Source organism: Arachis hypogaea, chromosome 4 (genome assembly GCF_003086295.3).
Source record: "Arachis hypogaea cultivar Tifrunner chromosome 4, arahy.Tifrunner.gnm2.J5K5, whole genome shotgun sequence".
In the NCBI taxonomy this organism is placed as follows: Eukaryota; Viridiplantae; Streptophyta; class Magnoliopsida; order Fabales; family Fabaceae; genus Arachis; species Arachis hypogaea.
The window spans coordinates 82,863,126-82,876,982 of record NC_092039.1 but is presented as its reverse complement, the minus strand read 5'-3'; the positions used below and the strand labels follow the sequence as shown (position 1 = coordinate 82,876,982).

General features: G+C 37.2%; 1 non-coding gene across 1 annotated transcript; it reads left to right on the top strand.

Annotated features, from left to right (window-relative positions):
- The first annotated feature begins 1,494 nt into the window (after nt 1–1,494).
- LOC112799188 (small nucleolar RNA R71) lies at nt 1,495–1,598 on the top strand. The gene has a single exon (XR_003200765.1). It is a non-coding gene; the product is annotated as a small nucleolar RNA R71 (small nucleolar RNA).
- Nucleotides 1,599–13,857: the final 12,259 nt, after the last annotated feature.

The window sequence follows — 13,857 nt, the reverse complement described above, 5'->3', positions numbered from 1 at the left end:
TTAAACACAAGGTAGTTCCCATTCAATTGAAGGACTAATTCTCCTTTGTTAACATCTATCACAGCTTCTGTTGTGGCTAGGAAAGGTCTTCCAAGGATGATGCATTCATCCTCCTCCTTCCTAGTGTCTAAGATTATAAAATCAGCAGGAATGTAAAGGCCTTTAACCTTTACTAACACGTCCTCTACTAATCCATAAGCTTGTCTTACTGACTTGTCTGCCAATTATAATGAGAATAAGGCAGGCTGTACCTCAATGATCCCCAGCTTCTCCATCACAGAGAGTGGCATAAGATTTATGCTTGACCCTAGGTCACACAGAGCCTTTTCAAAGGTCATGGTGCCTATGGTACAGGGTATTAAGAATTTGCCAGGATCTTGTCTCTTTTGAGGTAAGGTTTGCTGAACCCATGTATCTAGTTCACTGATGAGCAATGGAGGTTCACTTTCCCAAGTCTTATTACCAAATAACTTGGCATTCAGCTTCATGATGGCTCCTAGATATTGAGAAACTTGCTCTCCAGTTACATCTTCATCCTCTTCAGAGGAAGAATAATCTTCAGAGCTCATGAATGGCAGAAAGAGATTTAATGGAATCTCTATGGTCTCTATATGAGACTCAGATTCCTTTGGATCATCAATAGGGAACTCCTTTCTGCTTGAGAGACGTCCCATGAGATCTTTCTCATTGGGATTCATGTCCTCTTCCTCCTTCTAGCATTCGGCCATGTTGAGTATATCGATGGCCTTGTACTCTCTCTTTGGATTCTCTTCTGTATTGCTTGGGAGAGTACTAGGAGGGGTTTCAATGATTTTCTTACTCAGCTGGCCCACTTGTGCCTCCAGATTTCTGATGGAGGACCTTGTTTCACTCATGAAACTTAAAGTGGCCTTAGACAGATCAGAGACTAAATTTGCTAACTTAGAGGTATTCTGTTCATAATTCTCTATCTGTTGCTGAGAAGATGATGGATAAGGCTTGGTATTGCTAAGCCTATTTCTTCCACCATTATTAAAGCCTTGTTGAGGCTTTTGTTGATCCTTCCATGAGAGATTTGGATGATTTCTCCATGATGAATTATAGGTGTTTCCATAAGGTTCACCCATATAATTTACTTCTGCTATTGCAGGGTTCTCAGGATCATAAGCTTCTTCTTCAGAATATGCCTCTTTAGTACTGTTGGATGTATTTTGCCATCCATTCAGACTTTGAGAAATCATGTTGACTTGCTGAGTCAACATTTTGTTCTGAGCCAATATGGTATTCAGAGCATCAATTTCAAGAACTCCCTTCCTTTGAGGCGTCCCATTATTCACGGAATTCCTCTCAGAAGTGTACATGAATTGGTTATTTGCAACCATGTTAATAAGTTCTTGAGCTTCTGCAGACGTTTTCTTTAGGTGAATGAATCCGCCTGCAGAATGGTCCAGTGACATCTTAGAGAACTCAGATAGACCATAATAGAATATATCTATCATGGTCCATTCTGAAAACATGTCAGAAGGACATCTTTTGGTCATCTGCTTGTATCTTTCCCAAGCTTCATAGAGGGATTCACCATCTTTTTGTTTAAAGGTCTGAACATCCACTCTAAGCTTGCTCAGCTTTTGAGGAGGAAAGAACTTAGCCAAGAAGGTCGTGACCAGCTTATCCCAGGAGTCCAGGCTATCTTTAGGTTGAGAGTCCAACCATGCTCTAGCTCTGTCTCTTACAGCAAAAGAAAAAAGCATGAGCCTGTAGACTTCAAGATCTACTCCATTAGTCTTAACAGTCTCACAGATCTGCAAGAAATCAGTTAAGAACTGGTAGGGATCTTCTGATGGAAGTCCATGAAACTTGCAGTTATGTTGCATTAGAGCAACTAATTGAGGTTTCAGCTCAAAATTGTTGGCTCTAATGGCAGGAATTGAGATGCTTCTTCCATCAAACTTGGAAGTAGGTGTAGTGTAATCACCAAGCATCCTCCTTGCATTATTGTTGTTGGGTTCAGCTGCCATCTCCTTTTCTTGTTCAAAAATTTCAGCAAGGTTGTCTCTGGATTGTTGTAATTTAGCTTCTCTTAGTTTCCTCTTCAGAGTCCTTTCAGGTTCTGGATCAGCTTCAACAAGAATGCCTTTTTCCTTGTTCCTGTTCATATGAAAGATAAGAGAACAAGAAAAGAAGAGAAGAGGAATCCTCTATGTTACAGTAAAGAGGTTCCTTATTGTTAGTAGAAGAAGAAAGGGAATAAAGAAAGGAGAATCCAAACAGAAGGGTGAGGATAGGGGTAGTGGTTTGAGATGAAGAGAGGTGAAGAGAAGTGTTAGTAAATAAATAAATAAATAGAAGAAGAGGAGAGGGAAGGAATTTCGAAAATAAATTTTGAAAAAGTAGTTAGTGATTTTCGAAAATTAAAGGTGAGATAGAATTAAAATTAAAATTTAAAACAATTAGTTAATTAAAAAAAGAATTTTTGAAAAAGAGGGAGGTATTTTCGAAAATTAGAGAGAGAGAAAAGTTGTTAGGTGGTTTTGAAAAAGATAAGAAACAAACAAAAAGTCAAATAGTTTGTTGAAAAAGATTTGAAAATCAAATTTGAAAAGATAAGAAGATAAGAAGTTAGAAAAGATATTTTAAAATCAAATTTTTGAAAAAGATAAAATTTTGAAAAAGATATGATAAAAAGATATGATTAAAAAGATATGGTTGGAAAAGATTTAATTTTTAAAATTAAAATTAATTAACTAACAAGAAACTAAAAGTAAGATTCTAGAATTTAAAGATTGAACCTTTCTTAACAAGAAAGTAACAAACTTCAAATTTTTGAACCAATCACATTACATGTTAGTTAAGTTTCGAAAATTTTGAAATAAAATTAAGAAAAGATTTTGAAAAATATTTTAAAAAAATTACATTTTCGAAAATTAAAAAAATGAAAAAGATTTGATTTTTGAAAAAAGTTTTGAAAAGATAAGATTTTTAAAATTTGAAAATTTGACTTGACTTACAAGAAACAACTAATTTTAAAATTTTTTGACTAAGTCAACCCAAATTTCAAAATTTTGAGAGAAAAAGGAAAATATATTTTTTTTATTTTTGAAATTTTAATTATGAGAGAGAAAAACATAACTCACAACATGAAAATTATGAATCAGAACACATAATGCATGCAAGAACACTATCAATGTCAAGATGAACCCCAAGAACACTTTGAAGATCATGATGAACATCAAGAACATATTTTTGAAAAATTTTTGATGCAAAGAAAATATGCAAGACACCAAACTTAGAAATCTTTAATGCTTAGACAATATGAATGCAAAAATGCATATGAAAAACAATAAAAGACACAAAACAAGAAAACATCAAGATCAAACAAGAAGTCTTACCAAGAACAACTTGAAGATCATGAAGAATACCATGAATGCATGAATTTTTGAAAAATAATGCATAAATTTTTTAAAACATGCAATTGACACCAAACTTAAAAATTGACTCAAGACTCAAACAAGAAACACAAAATATTTTTGGTTTTTTTTATGATTTTATGATTTTTTTGGATTTTCTTTTAATTTTTTCGAAAAAACATATAGGAAAAAGAAATTAAGAGATTCAAAATTTTTAATAAGAATTCTAGGAATCTTTCAATGTTAGTCTAAAGCTCCAATCTAAGGGTTGGGCATGGCTTAATAGCCAGCCAGCTTTAGAAGATATAAATCAGGCATGTAACAACTGATATTCCAATTAACTTGCCTCTATGCTGATGGTTTTGAAGCCTCAATCCAATTGAGTTAGACATGGCTTTACAGCCAGCCAAGCTTCAACATACTTTATAAAACACTAGAATTCATTCTTAAAAATTTTGAATAATTTTTCGAAAACAAAGAAAAAATTTTAAAAAATATTTTTGAAAACTTTTTGAAAAGAAAAATAAAAAGAAAATTACCTAATCTGAGCAACAAGATGAACCGTCAGTTGTCCATACTCGAACAATCCCCGGCAACGGTGCCAAAAACTTGGTGCACGAAATTCTGATCATCAACAATGGCTCCAATAACTTGGTAGCGCTCTCAAACATGAATCACACTTAGTCACAACTCCGCACAACTAACCAGCAAGTGTACTGGGTCGTCCAAGTAATACCTTACGTGAGTAAGGGTCGATCCCACAGAGATTGTTGGTATGAAGCAAGCTATGGTCACCTTGTAAATCTCAGTCAGGCGGATAATAGATGGTTATGGATTTTCGAATAATAATAAATAATAAACATAAAATAAAGATAGAGTTACTCATGTAATTCAATGGTGGGAATTTCAGACAAGTGTATGGAGGTGCTGTGTTCCTTCTGAATCTCTGCTTTCCTACTGCTTTTATCTAATCTTTGTCACTCCTTTCTTTGGCAAGCTGTATGTAGGGCATCACCATTGTCAATAGATACATCCTATCCTCTCAGTGAAAATGGTCCAAATGCTCTGTTACAGCACAGCTAATCATCTGTCGGTTCTCAATCATGTTGGAATAGAATCCCTTGATTCTTTTGCGTTTGTCATCATGCCCAACCATCGCGAGTTTGAGGCTCGTCACAGTCATTCAATCCTGGAATCCTACTCGGAATACCACAGACAAGGTTAGACTTTCCGGATTCCCATGAATGCCGCCATCAATTCTAGCTTATATCACGAAGATTCTGATTAAGGAATCCAAGAGATGTGCGCCCGGTCTAAAGTAGAACGGAAGTGGTTGTATTGTCAGTCACGCGTTCATAGGTGAGAATGATGATGAGTGTCACGATCATCACATTCATCATGTTGAAGTGCAACGAATATCTTAGAATAGGACTAGCTGAATTGAATAGAAAATAGTAGTAATTGCATTAAAACTTGAGGTACAGCAGAGCTCCACACCCTTAATCTATGGTGTGTAGAAACTCCATCGTTGAAAATACATAAGTGATGAAGGTCCAGGCATGGCCCAATGGCCAGCCCCCAAAACGTGATCACAGGATCAAAAATACAATTCAGAATCCAGGATCAGTCAAAAGACACTGAATACAATAGTAAAAAGTCCTATTTATACTAGACTAGCTACTAGTGTTTACAGAAGTAAGTAATTGATGCATAAATCCACTTCCGGGGCCCACTTGGTGTGTGCTTGGGCTGAGATTGATCTTTACACGATCTGAGGCTTTTCTTGGAGTTGAACGCCAAGTTGTAACGTGTTTTTGGCGTTCAACTCTGGTTTGTGACGTGTTTCTGGTGTTTGACTCTAGAATGCAGCATGGAACTGGCGTTGAGCGCACGTTTATGTCATCTAATCACGAATAAAGTATGGACTATTATATATTTCTGGAAAGCTCTGGATGTCTACTTTCCAACGCCGTTGAAAACGCGCCATTTGGAGTTCTGTAGCTCCAGAAAAGCTATTTCGAGTGCAGGGAGGTCAGAATCCAACAGCATCAGGAGTCCTTTGTCAGTCTTTTATCAGAGTTTTGCTCAGGTCCCTAAATTTCAGCCAGAAATTACCTGAAATCACAAAAAAACACACAAACTCATAGTAAAGTCCAAAAATGTGAATTTAGCATAAAAACTAATGAAAACATCCCTAAAAGTAGCTAGATCCTACTAAAAACTACCTAAAAACAATGTCAAAAAGCGTATAAATTATCCGTTCATCAGTCGTCTCTCAAGGAATTACAGGGAAGTGTGCTTATAATTGGTTATGGAAAAGTGTATTTTGGTGTTTTGATTAAGGAACAAGAAAAATAAATTGCAAGGGATTAAATTAACAACTAAGAAAAACTCTTGGCAAGGTATGAGAACTGGAAGTCCTATCCTAGTTATCCTTATCAATTATGATGAGAATTGTCCATTCTTCTCACTTAGTCAACCTCTAACTATGAAGGTAAGTCAAGTGGATAAATCAATATGAATCCTCAAGTCCTAGTCAACTCGCAAGGAAAAACTAGAGTTAGTGGGATTCAAGTCGATTAGGAACCTTCAATTAACAACCAACAAAGGAGTTTGATAACTCAAGTGTCACCAATTACTCAATCAAGGCCAAAAGGATGAAAATCTAAATTAAAATCCTCCCAAACATTTTATCAAACACTTGGAAGGCAAAACATAAAAATATAGAAAACTAGCAAGGGAAATAGATCTAACTGCCAATTGCAAGCATCAATAACACAAATCAATGAAGGCAAGAATAACCATAGGGAAAGTAATTGCATTAATATGGGAATTGAATCTAACATCAAAAGTTCACAAACTAAAGTAATAACAATGAGTAGTCAATAAGAGTAGAAGAGAAATCCTAAATCCTAAAAACTAGAGAGAGGAGAGAGCCTCTCTCTAAAATCTACATCTAAAACCTAAAATTATGTGTATGAGAAGTATGATTGAATGAATGATGGATCCCCCCATTCTGTAGTCTCTATTCTGTATTTTTCGAGCTTGGAACTGGGCCAAAAGGAGCCCAGAAATCGCTCCCAGCGCATTTTGCAAATTTCTGCACGTGGCGCATTTCACACGTACACGTAGGTCACGCGTACGCGTCGTTTGGCGAAATTCCTTATCACGCTTATGTGTCAGTCACGCATACGCGTCGCTTGGTGAAATTTCTTGTCACACGTACGCGTCGCTGCCAGCTTCTCAAATCTTCATTTTCTCGTGTTCCTTCCACTTTTGCATGCTTCCTTTCCATCCTCTAAGCCATCCCTGCCCTATAAAGCCTGAAAACACTTAACATACAGATCACGGCATCGAATGGTAACAAAGGGTAATCCAAATTGACAGTTTAAAGGCCTAGGAAACATGTTTTCAACTATATCACAAAATTAAGAGGGAATTGTAAAACCATGCAAATTATATGAATAAGTGAGCAAAGAATTGATAAAAGCCACTCAAATCAGCACAAGATATACCATAAAATAGTGGTTTATCAATCTCCCCATACATAAACATTAGCATGTCCTCATGCTAAACTCAAGAAAAATTATAAAAGAGTGAAGGCAGAATGGTGGAACTTATGCAATGCAACCTATTTAAATGTGAGCTACCTACATGCTAATATGCAATTTCTAATTACTCTCTCTATTTATATATAAACATACATGTGGTCAAATTGAGTCAAATTTCTAAGAAATCATATATGCACAATCACAGGTCTAAATCAAATCAAAACACATCCACAATTGAGTTGGGTTAATCAAAAGAGTTCACAAACTTGCAAGACAAGCAATGATCAAGTATGGATATATGGGAATGAGCAATTGAACCCTCACTGGTAGTGTATATGCACTCTCATCACTCAAGTGTTTGGGGTTAAACCACTCTACTCTTCTCTAGTCATGCTTTCTAAAACTTTGTTCTTCATCTAACTAATCAACAAATATTTAATATACCAATGCATACATCATGAGATCTTTTCAAGGTTGTAATGGGGCTAAGGTGAGGGTAAGGATATATGTATGGCCAAGTGAGCTATAATATGAATCCTTAACTAACCTAAGCTCTCACCTAACATACACACACTCTATATATATGAAATTATTCTTAGTTACCCATAATTCCCACTTTTGCATATTTCACATACTCATGCATCAAATTTTCTTTAATTTCACCATATATGCATTGATCCTTTATTAAACTCAATATTGGGGTATTTTTGTCCCCTATTAATTTTTTTAAAGCAAACATAACATATCAATGCATATGATTTTTCTAATCTCACATGAGTGTGAACCCAAATTCCCAATAGTTAAATAAAGTAGAAACATAACACATTCCCTATTAACCCATGTTCCCACAGTTTCTCACACTTAATTGATACACAATCTCTATCTCAAGCTAACCAAAGATTCATTGGGGTAATTAATTATTTTTCTGCTTAAGGCTAGTAATGTGGTAAAATACATAATAAATGGGGATTAAAAGGCTCAAAGTGGCAAACAAAGGTAAATGAAACGGTGGGCTATTTGGGATAGGTAAGCTGATAACAATTAGTGGCCTCAATCATATGTAAGCATGAATACAATAAATAATGGACATATAGAATGGAACAAAGTAAAGCTTGCAATCATAGAGAAGAAACACACAAGAATAAAGATCATGATTAAATAATGTAATCATGCAATTAAGCTAAAAAACTCACGGGTTGTGTGTTCTTAGCTCAAAACCATATTCCAACTAAATATACATGTCATACAAGTTACCAAAAAGGTTTTAACTCAAATCAATGTGAATCTATAATTGCCTGTTCTGAGAAAGAGATATATTCCCTGAGAATTTCATAAATTGACCAACATTATTTATTATATATATATACTGAATGAGATGTTGTGATTATGAAAAACTAAAGTATTTTAGTTTACTCCCTATTTTCAATTAAACCAAATGCTCATATGCAAAAAGGTAAACTAAGCTCAATAATCCATGTTTTTCCATATCACAACTAACAGACTAAAAGTGCCATTCAAGCTAAATATCTAAGATATGTACAAGATAACAAGAGTACAATAAAGTAGAAATGTGCAATTACTAAAATAAAAATAAAATAAAGCAAAATATAGAATAAAGCAAAATAGGATAAAAGGTCTAAAAATGGTTCACCAAAATAGAATCCGCCAGAGATGGCGAACTCCCCACACTTATATTACAGCATCGTCCGTGATGCTAAAGTCAAGCCGGGTGTGAAGGATCATCGCCTCCTGTAGGATGTGTTGTTGGCTCTGTGGGCTCTGGCTGTGTAGGGGCCTGAGGCTCTGCAGTCTGCTCTGGCTGAGGCTCCTCGTGCTGTGCCTGCTGATGGTCCTCTACCTGTGCATCCTCCTCTTGCTCATCCTCCTCCTCAAAGTGCTCCGAGGGTGTGTTGGGCTCAGAGGGGATGTCAGTATGTCCCGACTTCATCATCAACTTCAGATGCTTATAGTGTCGCTTATTGCGACGCTCAGACCGCTCATAACGCCGCTGGTTGCGGTGCTCCATCTAATCCAGGCACTCAAAGAGGCTGTGCACAAGGTGATAGATAGGCTGAGAGGCGGATGATGGTGCTGTGGAAGCAGGTAGGGCTGAAGGTGCTGAAGGCGTTGCGGAGGATGTGGCTGCACCAGTAGAGGTGGTAATGGCAGGTAATCTGTGGCCTAGAGGGCCAAACTGCTTGCCGTGTGGAATAATCTTCTTGCAGTCGGCAATGGGTGGTCTCTCATCCTCTGGCTTCCGAGGTACCTCAGCTCGGCGAGCCATCTGGGTAATCAGATAAGGGAATGACAGGGTGCCTCAAACATGAACTCTAGACATGTACTTCCTGATGAACCGTGGAAGGTACAGGTCTTTTCCTTCCATGACGCACCAAATAAGGATGATCATAGCAGCTGGCACCTCGGACTCGTGAATGCTAGGCATAACATAATTACTCAGTATTTATTGCCATAGCCTAGCCTCATCATTGAGATAAATAATCTTTATACCACTGGGAGTTACCGTTGACTTACACAGAGCCCATGGAGCATCAGGATCAAAAGCTATGGTGCGCCTGATAGCGTCCCATGAATCTAATAGACTCTTTGGCCTGTTGATAACCATCTTTGTCAGCTGTTTTAGGCTGGAAGTGGAGGATATCCTCTATCACCTCCTCAATGACTAAAATATGCTTTCCCCTAAGCTGCACTGCATCAAGGGTCTTCTTAAAATAGTTGGAATAGAACTTACGGACCCATGATGCGTTTACCTCTATCAGATCTCTTTCCAGAAATACCCAACCTCTCTGTTTGATATGCTCTTCAGTGTACTTTGTTAATTCGGTTGGTATTTGGAGCTTCCGTTCCAAGTAGAGGTGCCATGTGTCTCGAAAGACCAAAAACTTTAGTTCACAGTAACAATTGGCAAATTTAGCTGGGTCAGTTGCAGGCACTAGTTGATCCTTTTTTTCCTGTGGAGTGAAGTTCTTCTCACACCAGGATTCATCCCCTAGAATATCCGACAGAGCGACAGATGACTGTCCTCTTTTCCTTTTACACCGGTGCTGGCCTTAGCTTTGCCCTTTCCTTTCGGATCAGATATCCTGAAAAATAGAAATCCCAGGATATAGATAAACACACAAAGCAGAGAAACAAAAAGGTAAACAAGAGGCAAGCATAATAAGCAAGAGATATACGATAGAAGAATGAAAGTAAAAGCATGAAGTGAGTCATAAAGAGGCAAATTCTTGGAAGAAAAAAAGGTGGGATTCAAAGGAATCAATCAGAAATCACAATCCAAGAATTTATACAATGAAATCTAGAATGCTTGTTTGTTAAGAAGCGACAATTAACATGCCGTGAAAGTGATTAAAAGAGTTAGTTTGAAAAAGGGTGAAACGAAAAAGAAAAGTGAAAAAAATCAGTTTAGTCAAAAGTCAAAGAAGTAGGTTAGAATCAGTGGCATGGTAATGTAGTTCCTAACTAAGAGAAGTGCAAAAGGTTGAGGAACAAGCAAGCTCACTGGTGCACAAAATTGTGATCATCAACAATGGCGCCAAAGACTTGGAGCTCTCAAACGTGAATCACACTTTGTCACAACTTCGCACAACTAACCAGCAAGTGCACTAGGTCATCCAAGTAATAAACCTTACGTGAGTAAGGGTTGATCCCACGAAGATTGTTGGTATGAAGCAAGCTATGGTCATCTTGTAAATCTCAGTCAGGCGGATTCAAATGGTTATAATGGTTTTCGAATATAAAAATAAATAAAGCATAAAATAGAGATAGAGATACTTATGTAAATCATTGGTGGGAATTTCAGATAAGTGTATGGAGATGCTTTGTTCCTTCTGAATATCTGCTTTCCTACTGCTTTCATCCAATCATTCTTACTCCTTTCTATAGCAAGCTGTATGTTAGGTTTCACCGTTGTCAATGGCTACCTCCTATCCTCTTAGTGAAAATGGTCCAAATGCTCTGTCACAGCACGGCTAATCATCTGTCGGTTCTCGATCATATTAGAATAGAATCCAGTGATTCTTTTGCGTTTGTCACTATGCCCAACACTCGCGAGTTTGAAGCTCGTCACAGTCATCCCATCTCAGATGCTACTCAGAATACCACAGACAAGGTTTAGACTTTTCAGATCTTAGAAATGGTCGCCAATAATTCTAGCTTATACCATAAAGACTCCGATCTTTCGGAATGGAGGCTAAGAGATACGCGCTCAATCTAAGGTAGAACGGAAGTGGTTGTCAGGAACGCGTTCATAGGTGAGAATGATGATGAGTGTCACGGATCATCACATTCATCATGTTGAAGTGCAGCAAATATCTTAGAATAAGAATAAGCTAAATTGAATAGAAGAATAATAATAATTGCATTAATACTCGAGGAACAGCAGAGCTCCACACCTTAATCTATGGTGTGTAGAAACTCCACCGTTGAAAATACATAAGTAATGGTCCAGGCATGACCGAATGGCCAGCCCCCATGAAGGTCTAAAATCGCATACACTGATCAAAGATCCATCCAAAGACAAGACGCTTAGTACAATAGTAAAAAGTTCTATTTATACTAAACTAGCTACTAGGGTTTATAGAAATAAGTCTAAGTGCAGAAATCCACTTCTGGGGCCCACTTTGGTGTGTGCTTGGGATGAGCTTGAGCTTTACACGTGTAGAGGCTTCTATTGGGGTTAAACGCTAAGTTGTAACGTGTTTTTGGTGTTTAACTCTGGTTTGTGACGTGTTTCTGGCGTTTTACTCCATAATACAGCATGGAACTGGCGTTGAACGCCAGTTTGTGTCATCTAAACTCAAATAAAATATGTACTATTATATATTGATGGAAAGCACTGGATGTCTACTTTCCAACGCAATTGAGAGCACACCATTTGAAGTTCTGTAGCTCTCGAAATCCATTTCGAGTGGAGGGAGGTCAGAATCCAACAACATCAGTAGTCCTTTTTCAGCCTGAATCAGATTTTTGTTCAGGTCCCTCAATTTCAGCCAGAAAATACCTGAAATCACAGAAAAACACACAATCTCATAGTAAAGTCCAGAAATGTGAATTTTGCATAAAAACTAATAAAAACATCCCTAAAAGTAGCTAGATCATACTAAAAACTACCTAAAAATAATGCCAAAAAGTGTATAAATTATCCTCTCGTCACAACACCAAACTTAAATTGTTGCTTGTCCCCAAGCAACTGAAAATTAAATAGGATAAAAAGAAGAGAATATACTATAAATCTCAAAATATCAATGAATATTAGTTCTAATTAGATGAGCGGGACTAGTAGCTTTTTGTTTCTAAACAGTTTTGGCATCTCACTTTATCCTTTGAAGTTTAGAATGATTGGCATCCATAGGAACTCAGAGTTCAGATAGTGTTATTGATTCTCCTAGTTAAGTATGTTGATTCTTGAACAAGCTACTTTTATGAGTCTTGGCGGTGGCCCTAAGCACTTTGTTTTCTAGTATTACCACCGGATTCATAAATGCCATAGACACATGACTGGGTGAACCTTTTCAGATTGTAACTCAGCTTTGCTAAAGTCCCCAGTTAGAGGTGTCCAGAGCTCTTAAGCACACTCTTTCTGCTTTGGATCACGACTTTAACCACTCTGTCACAAGCTTTTCACTTGGACCTGCATGCCACAAGCACATGGTTAGGGACAGCTTGATTTAGCCGCTTAGGCCTGGATTTTATTTCCTTGGGACCTCCTATCCATTGATGCTCAAAGCCTTGGATCCTTTTTACCCTTGCCTTTTGGTTTTAAGGGCCATTGGCTTTTTCTGCTTGCTTTTTCTTTTTCTTTCTTAATTTTTTTGCCACTTTTTTTTCGCAAGCTTTGTTCTTCACTTCTTTTTCTTGCTTCAAGAATCAATTTCATGATTTTTTAGATCATCAATAACATTTCTCTTTTTCATCATTCTTTCAAGAGCCAACAATTTTAACATTCATAAACAACAAGATAAAAAATATGCACTATTCAAGCATTCATTCAAAAAACAAAAAGTATTGTCACCACATCAATATAATTAAACTAATATCAAGGATGAATTCGAAACTCATGTACTTCTTGTTCTTTTGTATTAAAAATATTTTTCATTTAAGAAAGGTGAAGGATTCATGGAATTATTCATAGCCTTAAGACATAGTTACTAAATACTAATGATCATGTAGTAAAGACTCAAAACATAGACAAATATATAGCATAAAATTGAAAAACAGAGAGATAAGAACAAGGAAGTTAAGGAATGAGTCTAGCTTAATGAGGGTGGCGCCTTCTTCTTGAAGGACCAATGGTGTTCTTGAGCTCCTCTATGTCTCTTCCTTGCCTTTGTTGCTCCTCCCTCACAGCTCTTTGATCTTCTCTAATCTCATTGAGAATGATGGAGTGCTCTTGGTGTTCCACCCTTAATTGGTTCATGTCATGACTCAATACTTCTAGAGAAGTGTTGAGTTGTTTCCAACAGTTGTTTGGAGGAAAATACATCCCTTGAGGCATCTCAGGGATTTCTTTATTATGAGCTTCCTCATGCGTCTCTTGAGATCCATGGTAGGCTCTCTTGTTTGCTCCATCCTCTTCTTAGTGATGGGCTTGTCCTCTTCAATGAGGATGTCTCCTTCTATGACAACTTCAGCTAAGTAGCATAGATGGAAAATGAGATGAGAAAAAGCTAGACTTGCCAAGGTGGAGGGTTTTTCGGCTACTTTGTAGAGTTCTAGAGAGATGACTTCATGAACTTCTACTTCCTCTCCAATCATGATGCTATGGATCATGATGGCCTGATCCACAATTACTTCGGATCGGTTGCTAGTGGGGATGATGGAGCGTTGGATGAACTCCAACCATCCTCTAGCCACAGGCTTAAGGTCCAGTCTTTTCAATTGAACCGGCTTACCTTTTGAGT